This window comes from Momordica charantia, assembly GCF_013281855.1.
Source record: "Momordica charantia cultivar OHB3-1 chromosome 4 unlocalized genomic scaffold, Mcharantia_2.0 BLBB01000004.1, whole genome shotgun sequence".
Classification (NCBI taxonomy): Eukaryota; Viridiplantae; Streptophyta; class Magnoliopsida; order Cucurbitales; family Cucurbitaceae; genus Momordica; species Momordica charantia.
The window spans coordinates 8,997,791-9,009,403 of NW_028275162.1; the positions used below are offsets into that span (position 1 = coordinate 8,997,791).

The 11,613-nt window shown below is 36.5% G+C and overlaps 1 pseudogene; it reads left to right on the forward strand.

The window, feature by feature from the left end:
- The first annotated feature begins 7,541 nt into the window (after positions 1-7,541).
- Positions 7,542-11,143, forward strand: LOC148211744 (protein FAR1-RELATED SEQUENCE 5-like; annotated as a pseudogene).
- Positions 11,144-11,613: the final 470 nt, after the last annotated feature.

Below are 11,613 nucleotides of genomic sequence, written 5' to 3' on the forward strand. Positions count from 1 at the left end.
ATATTGTTAATTAATAATAATTAATATATATATATATATAATTTATTAATTAATCATATTAATTAATAAATAATTATTAATTATTAATCCAATTAATAATTAATTAACATATATATATATATAAATCAAATAAATAATTAACATTTAATTATTTATTACAAAATTAGAATCATATTCTAAAGCATTTCTCTCATATAACCTATAGTTGTAATGTACATCTTATGTCATTATTTTTTAACCTATAGTTTTAATATGAATCTTATTCATATTAATTTTATTTGAATCTCATTCAAATAATTTCTCTCATAATATATAGTTTTAATTTAGAATTAACTATATATTATAATGTATCAATATACATGTATTCCCTTGAGTAATTTGAACAGTTCAAATTCTTCCAAAACCTTGATTCTCGTTTTACCCGTTACGAGCTAGCAAGGGAACCTAATGAACTTACAAATCAGAAGCTCCAACGATACGAGATTAATCGGTCAAACTCATTGACCGAGTTAATCAACATTCGTTAACTACGGGTCACTCCACTAAAGACTCGCAGCTGCACTCTTCTCACTGCAGAATGTTTTCGTGTCCATGGATATATAACCATTAATGACAAGTCAATCCTTCAGGAGTACTCGTAACTCAAGTTGAGTCAAATTACCGTTTTACCATTGAGTTACATCTTGCTCCTTAAATACCACTGCTCCTCTAATGAACAACACGGTTATGGTTCGACCAAGAACCAGAAGTCCCTCTCGGGCCAGTGAGAGGGTAGGGCCCCTTGTTCAAGTCCCGGAGTCAGTAATTAAGAGAACACTCATCTACTCCCCTAAAGTCGGGGATGAGTGAATTCCATCTTGTGAAGTTATGTTCCTAGCTCCCCACTCGGTCTCGTCCCCAAAATGGTAGGAATGTCGAGTCGGCGACTCGGGCCACTCTCACCCATACAGATCAAAGGACGAGCCCTCACGGGCAGGAGTCCATGACTCACTCAGGATTGAGAATGAGTTGCCTGGTCATACTAAGAAATAGCAATCTATTAGTTAACGGTATTACATCTAAAGATTGACTATTTCGCGATCCGATCTTATACAAACTCATTGTATAGGATATCCCCACTCGCATGTGTCCACACGAAAGACCTAGATCGAGTCGTCTATAACCTTTATAGTGTGAGCCGTATCCATAGTGTTGCCAGGATAAAGTACCCAGCCTTATCCATATACTATAGACCCTTTAGGTTATTCACGAGACATTATCCATTCATATATCAGGGGCATATCAAATATATACCTCGTATATCAGGTGTATATCAAATATATACCCAATATATACTGTCCCGATTACATGATAATAACCTTGAATGTTTAGTTTATTGGATTTTGGACAATGCAATGCTATGAATTCAACAACAAATTTATTGAATAAAACTTTATTGAATATACATTTTTGTTTTTACATAAAATACAAACTACGAGTTTAGAGTAACATACCCGACAAGAACGACATTGGGGGCGATTAATCTCTGGTATATACCAATCAGTACGGCGGAAGAAGTTCTACAGTTGACAATAGAAAATGATAAAATCATGGTCAAAATTTATAATACTATGCAAAACTTGTAATACTACATAAAAGCATACTGCAAGCACTATGTCACCAGTCGTGAACCTCCTAGAGCATAAGTCCGGACGCTGCTCCAGCTTGTTCCACGTGAACATGACCAACGAATTGATTACCTGTGCGTATCGATATTGTTACACACATGCTAATAACAGAATAAATTGATAGTATAGTTTCGATCCCGTACGTCGCTGGTCAGCCACTTGTCCGACGTTAAAAGGTCACGAGACCACGTCTTGCCCTTCTTACCGTAGCACGATTTCCTTTTCGCATGATTTGTCGTAGGGCTATTCATCCAATTGTGGAACTTGGTGACCTGCTCAAGGGGGATTCGTAATAGTGGATCATACCTGATAGCCTTCTTCTTCCTCCCGTCCTCCATGACCACGAATGATCCACGGAACTTCCACGGTGTCTTCCTCTTCCGAGAGCCAGGTCGCGGCTTCGGTGGCGCAACTGGCTGTGATAGCACATAAACCTCGTCTGCATCCACATGTGATTTGCCAGACACATCCGCAGCCGTTTGTGATTTAACCTCCCTCGTTTCCTCCATGTCAGAATCCTTGAAATCGTCCATGCAATGTTCCTAAAGCGGTATTATTAGAATAACAAATATTTGTTATGTATGACGACAATGGAAACCAACTACGTACCTTGTCTGTTGAGGAATCGGTTAATTGCGAATCAATAATAATGTGGTCCACCGGTGTTGATTTGACACGTTCTTCGACGTTCTCCTTGGCAGATTCGTGTTGTTGGGAAAAATAAAAAATTATTAATAAATCTAGTGGAAAATGAATACGCATAAATCACCTAACCATTCATACCGAGTGTTGAGGTGTATGACGTCCTTCTAAGTCAGCTCCGAGAATGACCCGATCGTGAGGCGGGGGAAGTTCTTCAATATCAACAACAACGACCCCCTCACCATGTACCTACATTATCAAATCAGGAGAATTCAATAAAACTTAGTTAAATGTTCAAACTCGCGACGTATATAGTACATACCTTTACTGTATCAACCCCCATGTAATCACCACCGTCGCCCACATCTCCAGACTCATCTCTAGCACCAACATCTGATGCGGTACAATCAACTGCCCAGTACCGGCATCCAGCTCGGTACTATCTCCCGGTCCAGTACCGGCATCCGGCCCAGTACCAGCATCTGCCTCGATACTCTCTCTCGGCCCAATACCATCCCTCGGCTCACCACGATCCCTCGGGTCGGTACCATCTCCCAGCTCATCACCATCTATCGGGCCAGCACCACCACCCGGGTTGGTACCTTTTCGTTTCCTCATATCGTCCGCGTCAACAGGTAAGCCCTACATATTCAGCGACACGTTAATAACAAGTAGAAATAAAAAACCAAAAATACAAGTCATAACAAATGACCATTGTCCAAATTTGCGTACCTTAGCAATTCGCCTCAAATACTTTCTGATTGCTTTCAATTCAGCCTCGATGCCACACATATGCTCGCCCATACACTTGTCCAGCTTCTTTAAACGCTTCTCAACCTTCCTCAAGTGTACGCTAGATGTGCGAATGTTATTTTGACCTTTAGAATCTCCAATGTCCGCACCATCCGATCGTCCCTCACGCTCAACTGATGGTCTAGCATCATCACCTTGGCCCACATCAGGATCCTGTGTGCCCTCCCATACACCCGATGGTGGTCGAGCATCATCGCCTCAGCCCCCAACAGGATCCTCTGCGCCCTCACGTACAGTCGATTGACCAGCATCAACATTCATGGCGTCATCATCATCTGCTTCAGGTGGTTCGAAGGCTCGCCTCATGAAGTTCGTTTCAGCATCACTCACCTCTAATCTTCACGTTCTTCCCTGAGTCAATAGTAAGGTAGCCTCGAGGTAAATATAAGAATTAATTTGCAATGCAACAAACAATCAACTCAAACTTACCGTTGTAGATCGAAAAATCTCCCGGTCGAGCACATGCCATGCAGTCGAATGGTCACACCTCCACCGGAGGATACGTGACACTGCATCCTCGAAAACTTTATTTGCAACCCGGCCAGATATGGAAGATATAACCTCGTACGCCCATACCTGTATAAAAAAGAGATTCGCATTATAAACCATAATCGATAACAACGATCCAGAATATTAGAAATGTATTTATGTCCATACCTGGAACACCCAGGGGAAACCATACAGGCTATATGATTCCCTCAACCCTCCATCCTTTGCCATCTTGGCCGGGACACAATGAAGACTACCTATCGTCTTCTCGAACGATAGGGACGCCCAGTCGTGGTTGCAACAGACCTCCCAATTATCCACTATTCCTAATAGCATTTGGTCAAACTTCACAATTCTCTCTCGCCCTAGCAAGACCAGTTCGACCATGTAAACAATGGATACCTTAACCGCATCGAAGTCATCCTGAAACTAGGCAGCTTCGTATATGTTTTCTAAATCACTCAAGATAAGGTCTGACCTATCGTTAAAGTACAGGGCCCTAAGTCTATGAACATGTGTATCTTTCCTAACTGGATTCCTGTCATACTGTAGGCCACTAATAAGGTCAAACTCCCTCCGTCCGAACGACACCTTCCTCCCAAACAGGTTGAACTAATAGTGTCCGGCGTACTATCTTCAACCTCTCTAAGTAAGATATTGTGTACCAACGACCTAATAAAAACGAGGTCCACATCCAGCAGATGACCGAAGATGGTTTTCCTAAACGTGGCTAGTTGTCTGGGGGTCAATTTTCCCTTAATATCAGTCACTGTCTTCGCTAGATGCGATAGACAAGTCACGTTTGCATATGCATAGATTGCAGGGTCAATTTTCGGTCTCAATTCCAATCTTTAAACCTGAATATAAGTAAAAACACAATTCAATATCATAGTCATACAAACATATGCAATAAATTTAAAATAACAAAGGAAAAAAAAGGTCAGGCAATGTTCTGTTAAAATTCTTGGGGAATTCTCGGTCGAGATCTTGCCCCGAGAAATTTCACAGCTACATATTTCTCTCGAAGGATTTCTTGTTGTATCTCGAGCGTAATTTATGTTCAATTTCTCGTGCCAATCCAGGGCGAGATACCACCGAGAAATAACATATCACACTTAATGCGCGAGATAAAACGAGAAAGCAGCCGAGAGAAATTTGAAGCTGTAGAATTTCTCGGGTTATCTTCGCCCGAGAGAACCCCGAGAAATTTAACAGAAACAATACACCACATCTGAATTTCTCGGGGTACCTCGAACGAGATGCCTCAGATCCTTTTCTCGTTCACATCTCGCCCGAGAGAACCCCGAGAAATTTAACAGGCGGAAAACACCACATCATTTGAATTTCTCGGGGTACCTCGAACGAGATGCCTCATATTCTTTTCTCGTTTGCATCTCGCCCGAGAGAACCCCGAGAAATTTAACAGATGCAAAGCACCACAGCCTTCATTTCTCAGGGTACCTCGATCGAAATGCTTCGAAGCTCCTTTTCTCGTTTCAATCTCTCTCGGGATACCCCGAGAAATGTCAACGAGAAATTAACCCCAGATCCCCAAATTGCCCGTAATTTCCAACAAATCCTAAATACTTTCAAAAACCTAATCAATCCCGCTCGAAATCGCATTGACAGTGAAACCCAATTCAAAAATTTCTCAAAACACACGACAATTTCTACCTAAATCGCCCGAAAACCATAAATCTTTCACATAAATGTTCAAACTAAAACCCTAAACCCACAACGTCAAACAATAACCCCACAACAAAATTAAACATGACCTAGGGCGATTAAGTGTAGGTTTAGTGAGATCCTAACCTTGGTTTCGCGGGCGAGGCGCAGACGAAGACGTTGAACAATCCGCGAGGCGTTGAATAGCACGCACGATAATAGAAAAACGGGCGAAATGAAGAGGAAGAATCACACGAACCAGAAAGATGAAGAGAGGAAGAAGGAAGAAGAAGGGACTTGAAGAACTTGAGCGGTTCGAGGGAGAAAGATGGAGAGAGGAATAAGGGGAAGAAGTTTAAACGCACGAGAAAGATGAAGAGAGGGAAACGAAAAGCGTTCAACGGTTGTTTTTTAATTGAGGGCATAAACGTAATTTCAACATTTTTTGAATTCATTATTTTAATATGGTGGACTATTGAAAACAATTTTTCAGTTGGGGGTTATTTGAGCAAAATGTTTTTTTAGTGGGCCATTTAAGTCAATTTCCCCAATTGGATTGGGGTGAAACTGAATGATAATCCATCGGTTCGATTCTAATGATTATTGGGATCCATCAAACCAAATCAAACCGAACCGATTCGAATTGACTCACCCGTTACTCAGTTGACGAACACAAATGATCTACGTTTGTGAAAACTATGCTTAATCCACAGTAGAACACTCTGGTGCAGTATTCAACCCAGATCTGATAACCCCTTGAACTTAAACCATAGCCAACTAAGCTAATTGATGAGCGACCCAGCTCCCTTCTCCATTGACGAACCTAAAACGGCCCGTCTTGTGTATTCTGACGGACAAGTAGCCGCTTCAGGCTAGATGATAAATGAGTTTTTTGATTGGATCACCTTTCCCATAGCCCACTTTCATATATATCTTCGTCTCTAAAACTTATGTTTTCTAACCATTTATTGACATCATGAAACAAGTTAAATGATCATCATTCATTGTCCATGGGAAATTGAGCTGACTAACATTTTTTCCAAATCCAATTTGATATATGTCCCCACCTCCTAATTTTATATTTTCTAATAATTTGTTGACATCGCCTAACAAACCAAATGATCATAGGCAGTGGCGGATCCAGAATTTTCGTCGAGGGGGACTTCACTTAAAATTTAGTAAAAATAATTTATGAATTAGCAATCTCAAAATTTATAACTAAATTAAATTGGAAAATCTTTTAAGTTCAAAACGGGTAAGATGATTGTACCATTTAAAAGTGTCAAATTAGAAAATTGTGTAGAAAATTAGGATTTGAATATCTCACTTGTCTTTTCTTTAAAATTAATATATTTATATAAAGGAATTGATCATCTTCCAAAGTTCGTGATCTTGCACGACGGTTTAACCAGTCAGAACAACGCCTTCAAGAATCTGGACAGCAAAGAAAAGTTGGGGTACAAGGCCTCAAAGATCAAATTATTGGATTAGAAAATTGTTTTGAGCATTGATTTCAAGCAATGAGATGATGCAAAAAGATTCCTAAAGTAGGGGTTATATTTTTTTTTTAGGAATTTGAAGTATTAGTATTATTTGAATTAGATTTAGAAATACTGTGATTACTTATTGATCGTTTTTGCCATAACTATTGGTCATAGTAAATAATATTTTGCTTATGTTGAATATAGTTTTGGAATTATAAATTTTAACTAGGAAAAGTAACTTAATTTTTCTAAACAGATAATATTAAATTAATATTAATTTCAAATTCTATTATTCTACCTTTTTTTTTGAAGGTTTAACAATGGTTGAGGAAAAGATTATGATCTTTGGAAAATAATGAAAACCTTCGAAAAAGGTAATTGAAACTAACTAATTATTGACAACTAATTTAACAATTATCGAAGGCTTATAACTTTTGAAAAATATGAATTTTTGAAGGCTAATTGAACCTTTGAAAAATATGAATTTTTGAAGGTTAACAAAACTTTTGAAAAATTTATTTCGACGAGACCTATTTCAACAGTTTTTTAAGGTTGAGTAAACCTTCGAAAAAAGATTTATCGAAGGTTTATTTTATACTTTTTCAAAGGTTGTGACCTTTGAAAATACTTAATTTTCTTGTAGTGTAGGCACGTTTCAAGTCCATTCAATTCCAGCCTACAACAACTCATTGCATGCATCTCTAGAGATCTTCATTTTTCAAAAGCAAATAAAATTACGTGACTTTCATTGTTCAGAAATGGTGCCAGCAAGTTAAGAATTATGGGGCTATCAGTAGACAGGGATGTGGTGTGGGCCATATCCCTTTTGTCGGATGTCATGTGCAGTGACTGCTGTATAGTTGTGGATATTGACCCCATATAGAACCATCTACGGGGGCAGCAGAAGTACGGACGTCACTCAGAACGTAGTTTACCTCATGGGGAAGAAATTTATCTTCATGAACTCTATTGATTTTGATTGTGCTCCCTATTGATTTTGACTATTGCATAATTGTGGATATTGACCCGTATATAACATCATTTACGGGGGCAGCAGAAGTACGAACATCACTCATAACATAGTTTACCTCATGGGGAAGAAATTTATATTCATGGACTCTATTGATTTTGACTGTGCTCTCTATTGATTTTGACTACTACATAGTTGTGGATATTGACCCCGTATATAACACCATCTACGAGGGCAGCAGAAGTACGGACGTCACTCAGAACGTAGTTTACCTCATGAGGAAGAAATTTATCTTTATGGACCCTATTGATTTTGACTATACTCCCTCAAATTTCTCGTTGGAAGAATTTTGTGTTATTCAAAATAAGAAAGAATTGAAGAAGACTCTTTATGCAATTGTATTAAAATCACAAGTCTCCCCCCAAGCGATCATGGGTCCTACATAAAATCATTTGTGTCCAATAAAATCCCCTCAAAATAGGAAGTTTGTTATGGATTAAAAAACTAACAGTATATTATTTAAATGTTATTTATTTAAAATAACATTCAAGGAAGTACATACCGAAATGTATCATCAAAGCAGATTTTCAGGGAAGAATCACAGACATGTAGTCGAAAAATTTGGAAGAAGAAAGGGGGAACTTTCGAATCAGTCGCTAGCTTGGAGTACGTACCTTGTAGACAGTCGTTCTCGTCAAGGTCTAGAGGCGTTGAGTTATTTACCCGAAAGCTTTACCCTTGTAGGCAGCGTGATAAGCCAGATGTGGATGGGTGGGATGTGTGGATTCGAAGGGAGCTAGAAGAATGGAGTTAGGGCATGCGATTGGGGAAGAATGAAACTAGAAGAATGAAGCTAAAAGAAAATGATATTGGGAAAGTAGGAGATGTTTCATGTCGCCCACTATAACTACTCCTCCCATAATTGTCACGATATTAATTATCCTCTTTTCTAATGTAGCTACCCCATCCTTAATTCTAAAAATAATATTTTTGGTGTTTCAATATTATTTTTCTCATTTTCCACTCTTCTGCATTGATTTTACGTTCTGTTAAGATATTTTTCATATTCTTTTACCTGTTAATTTTTTATATTTCAAAGTATTGATATAAAAGATTTCACGTTTTTAGAAATTTAGAAATTTTGAATCTAGATCTCTAAATCTAAATTTTATTTTTGAATTTTTGAACTTTAATATTTTGATTCACTATTTTATTTCCTGATATTTAGGTGTAGCAAAGATTTGTTTCAAAGGTATTTTTGCCACATGAGTAATTGTAAGATAATTTTAGCTATTTTGATGGGAGGGTATATTTATCCACATTAAATTTTAGCGTTCAACTCTAACAACGTGTTAGCCATTTTTAGAGAAAATTTCTAGTCCTCCCGTAGTATGGAATCTTCCATATTACTGTCATTCCTTTTATGTCATGTGTCCTCTATTTGTTATACAAATAAATATATGAAAAAGTGGACCCCACAGAATTTTAAATTCCAAAGTACCTATACATTATCTCTCATGTATAAAACACAGTGGCCCCACAAGATTTTAAATTATTTACGTATAATATTCCCTCTTCTTCCTTTTTTTTTGTTTTAAAATATTGTCTCTCCCTCTTAAATTATCTTTAATAACCTAATATTATTTCTACTTTCAAGATAAATATTTTCTCTTCCTTTTTTTTTTCTTTTCCCTTTCATTTCTTCATCTTGTATTTTCTGATTTGAATCTTTTTACAACTCCACGTTTCTATCTACGTCTCCCATTTATTAGTAGATTTTCTTCCATTCAAACAAAATCTATTGGTTCTTTCATGGTTTGAAGTATGTATGATGAATCTATCTATTTTTACCTTTTTTTTTCTATTCATTTCTAACCATTTTATATATTTCTCTCTTTTTTTTAATGCAGAAAAAATATTTGGATCTATTCATCTTGGAAATCTCTATGTCTGTTATGTTAATTCTTTGTTTTTTAAATTCTTTTTTAATTTAATCATTTTTATGAATTTTGATTATAAGTACATACATATATATTTTTTGTTGTTAATCTGAGGAAAATTATTCTTGAACTTTAGGTTTAGTTGAAATTTTTGTTGATAAATCAATGGCTAGCCCAGAATAACTTTATATGAGTAAGTTTTTTCCCCTCATTGAACATATAAATTGCACTTTTTTACTTTATATGTTAATAATTACAAATGTAGGTGATATTGACATAAACTCAATTGAAGTAGAAAACGAATTAGAGATAGAGAACACAGTACTCGTTACTTATATGCTTGATGAGGAATATATACCAAAGATTGGAATGATGTTTTCAAGTGAAGATGAAGCATTCAAGTTTTATAATGAATATGCAAAAACAACTGGTTTTAGTGTGCGAAAAAACCAGTACCGACGATTGGTAGATGGAACTATAAGGAAGAGGTCATTTGTTTGTTCGAAAGGTCACATAAAGCTAAATGATCATTCCAAAGTAAAAAAAAGGTCAATCGACTAGACAAGAATAAGATGTTCAGTAAAAATAGAATTTATGATTGAAAAATGAGAATGAGTTATTTTTCAATTTTAAAGTGATCATAATCATGAACTTGCAAAAGAAAGTCATCAAGATATGCTCAGATCTCATAGACATGTAGATGGAGCACAGACAATTGTAATTGAAACAATGGAAAATGCTGGGATTAGACCAAGTAATATATTCTCTTATATAGTTGAGCAAGCTGGTGGTGCCTGTAATGTAGAATTTTTGAAATCTGATTGCAACAACTTTTTACGAGACAAAAGAAAAACTACACTTGAAGCTGGGGATGCACAAAGTGTAATAAATCACTTCCAGAGAATGCAAGTAGAGGATCCATCATTCTTTTATACAATGCAAGTGGATTATGAAAACCATCTAACAAATTTTTTTTTTTGGTAGATAGTAGGTCAATGATGGATTACAGTTATTTTGGAGATGCTATTTTTTATTCTACATATCGAATAAATAAGTACAACATGATATGTGCACCTTTTACTGGAGTGAACCAACATAGGCAAAATATCTTGTTTAGTTGTCTTTTTATTTGATGAGATAATAGAGTCTTTTATTTGGTTATTTAAAGCTTTTATACAAGCAATGGAAGGTCGTCAGCCCAAAACGATATTTACAGATCCATGTCAAGTAATGACCAATGCAATTGAAAAGGTATTTTCCGATACTCAACACCGACTTTGTTTATGGCAAATTGGTCAAAATGTTCCTAAACATCTTGCTCATTATCTAAGAATGCGTGATTTCAAAATACTATTCAATAGATGTCTTTACAATTGTGAGACTGAACAAGAGTTTGCAGATGTATGGAATCAGCTTATTACCATGACTGATTTGTCTCAAAGTTCATGGCTCAGAACATTTTTAGGGTTATAAAGAAAATGGTGTCCAGCTTTCAGTAAGCAATATTTCTCTGCAGGTATTTTGTCAATACAAAAAAGTGAGAGCATGAATAGTGTATTTCGAAAGATGACAAGTAAATCTACATCTCTTACTCAATTTATTCTTCGTTATGAAAAGGTCTTAGAGAGGATTCGTCGATTTGAGTTTATTAAGGATTTCCAATCTAGTCAAACTACACCTTCTTGGCAAGTTAGTTTGAAGGCATGATCCAACAAGCATCTATAGAGTATACCCATGCTAATTTTCAAGAATTTCAAGATGAGTTGTTTGAATCTTTATCAATGAGTATTGAAAGCGTCAATAATGATGGGAATTGTTTCACCTATAGGTTAGTGAAAAATGGTGATGAGAAAGAATATGTGGTGAATTTCATACATTCTGATCAAGCTGTTGAATCTGTGGTCATCTTATGTTTGCAAACATTAAGAGTTCTAAATTTTCAC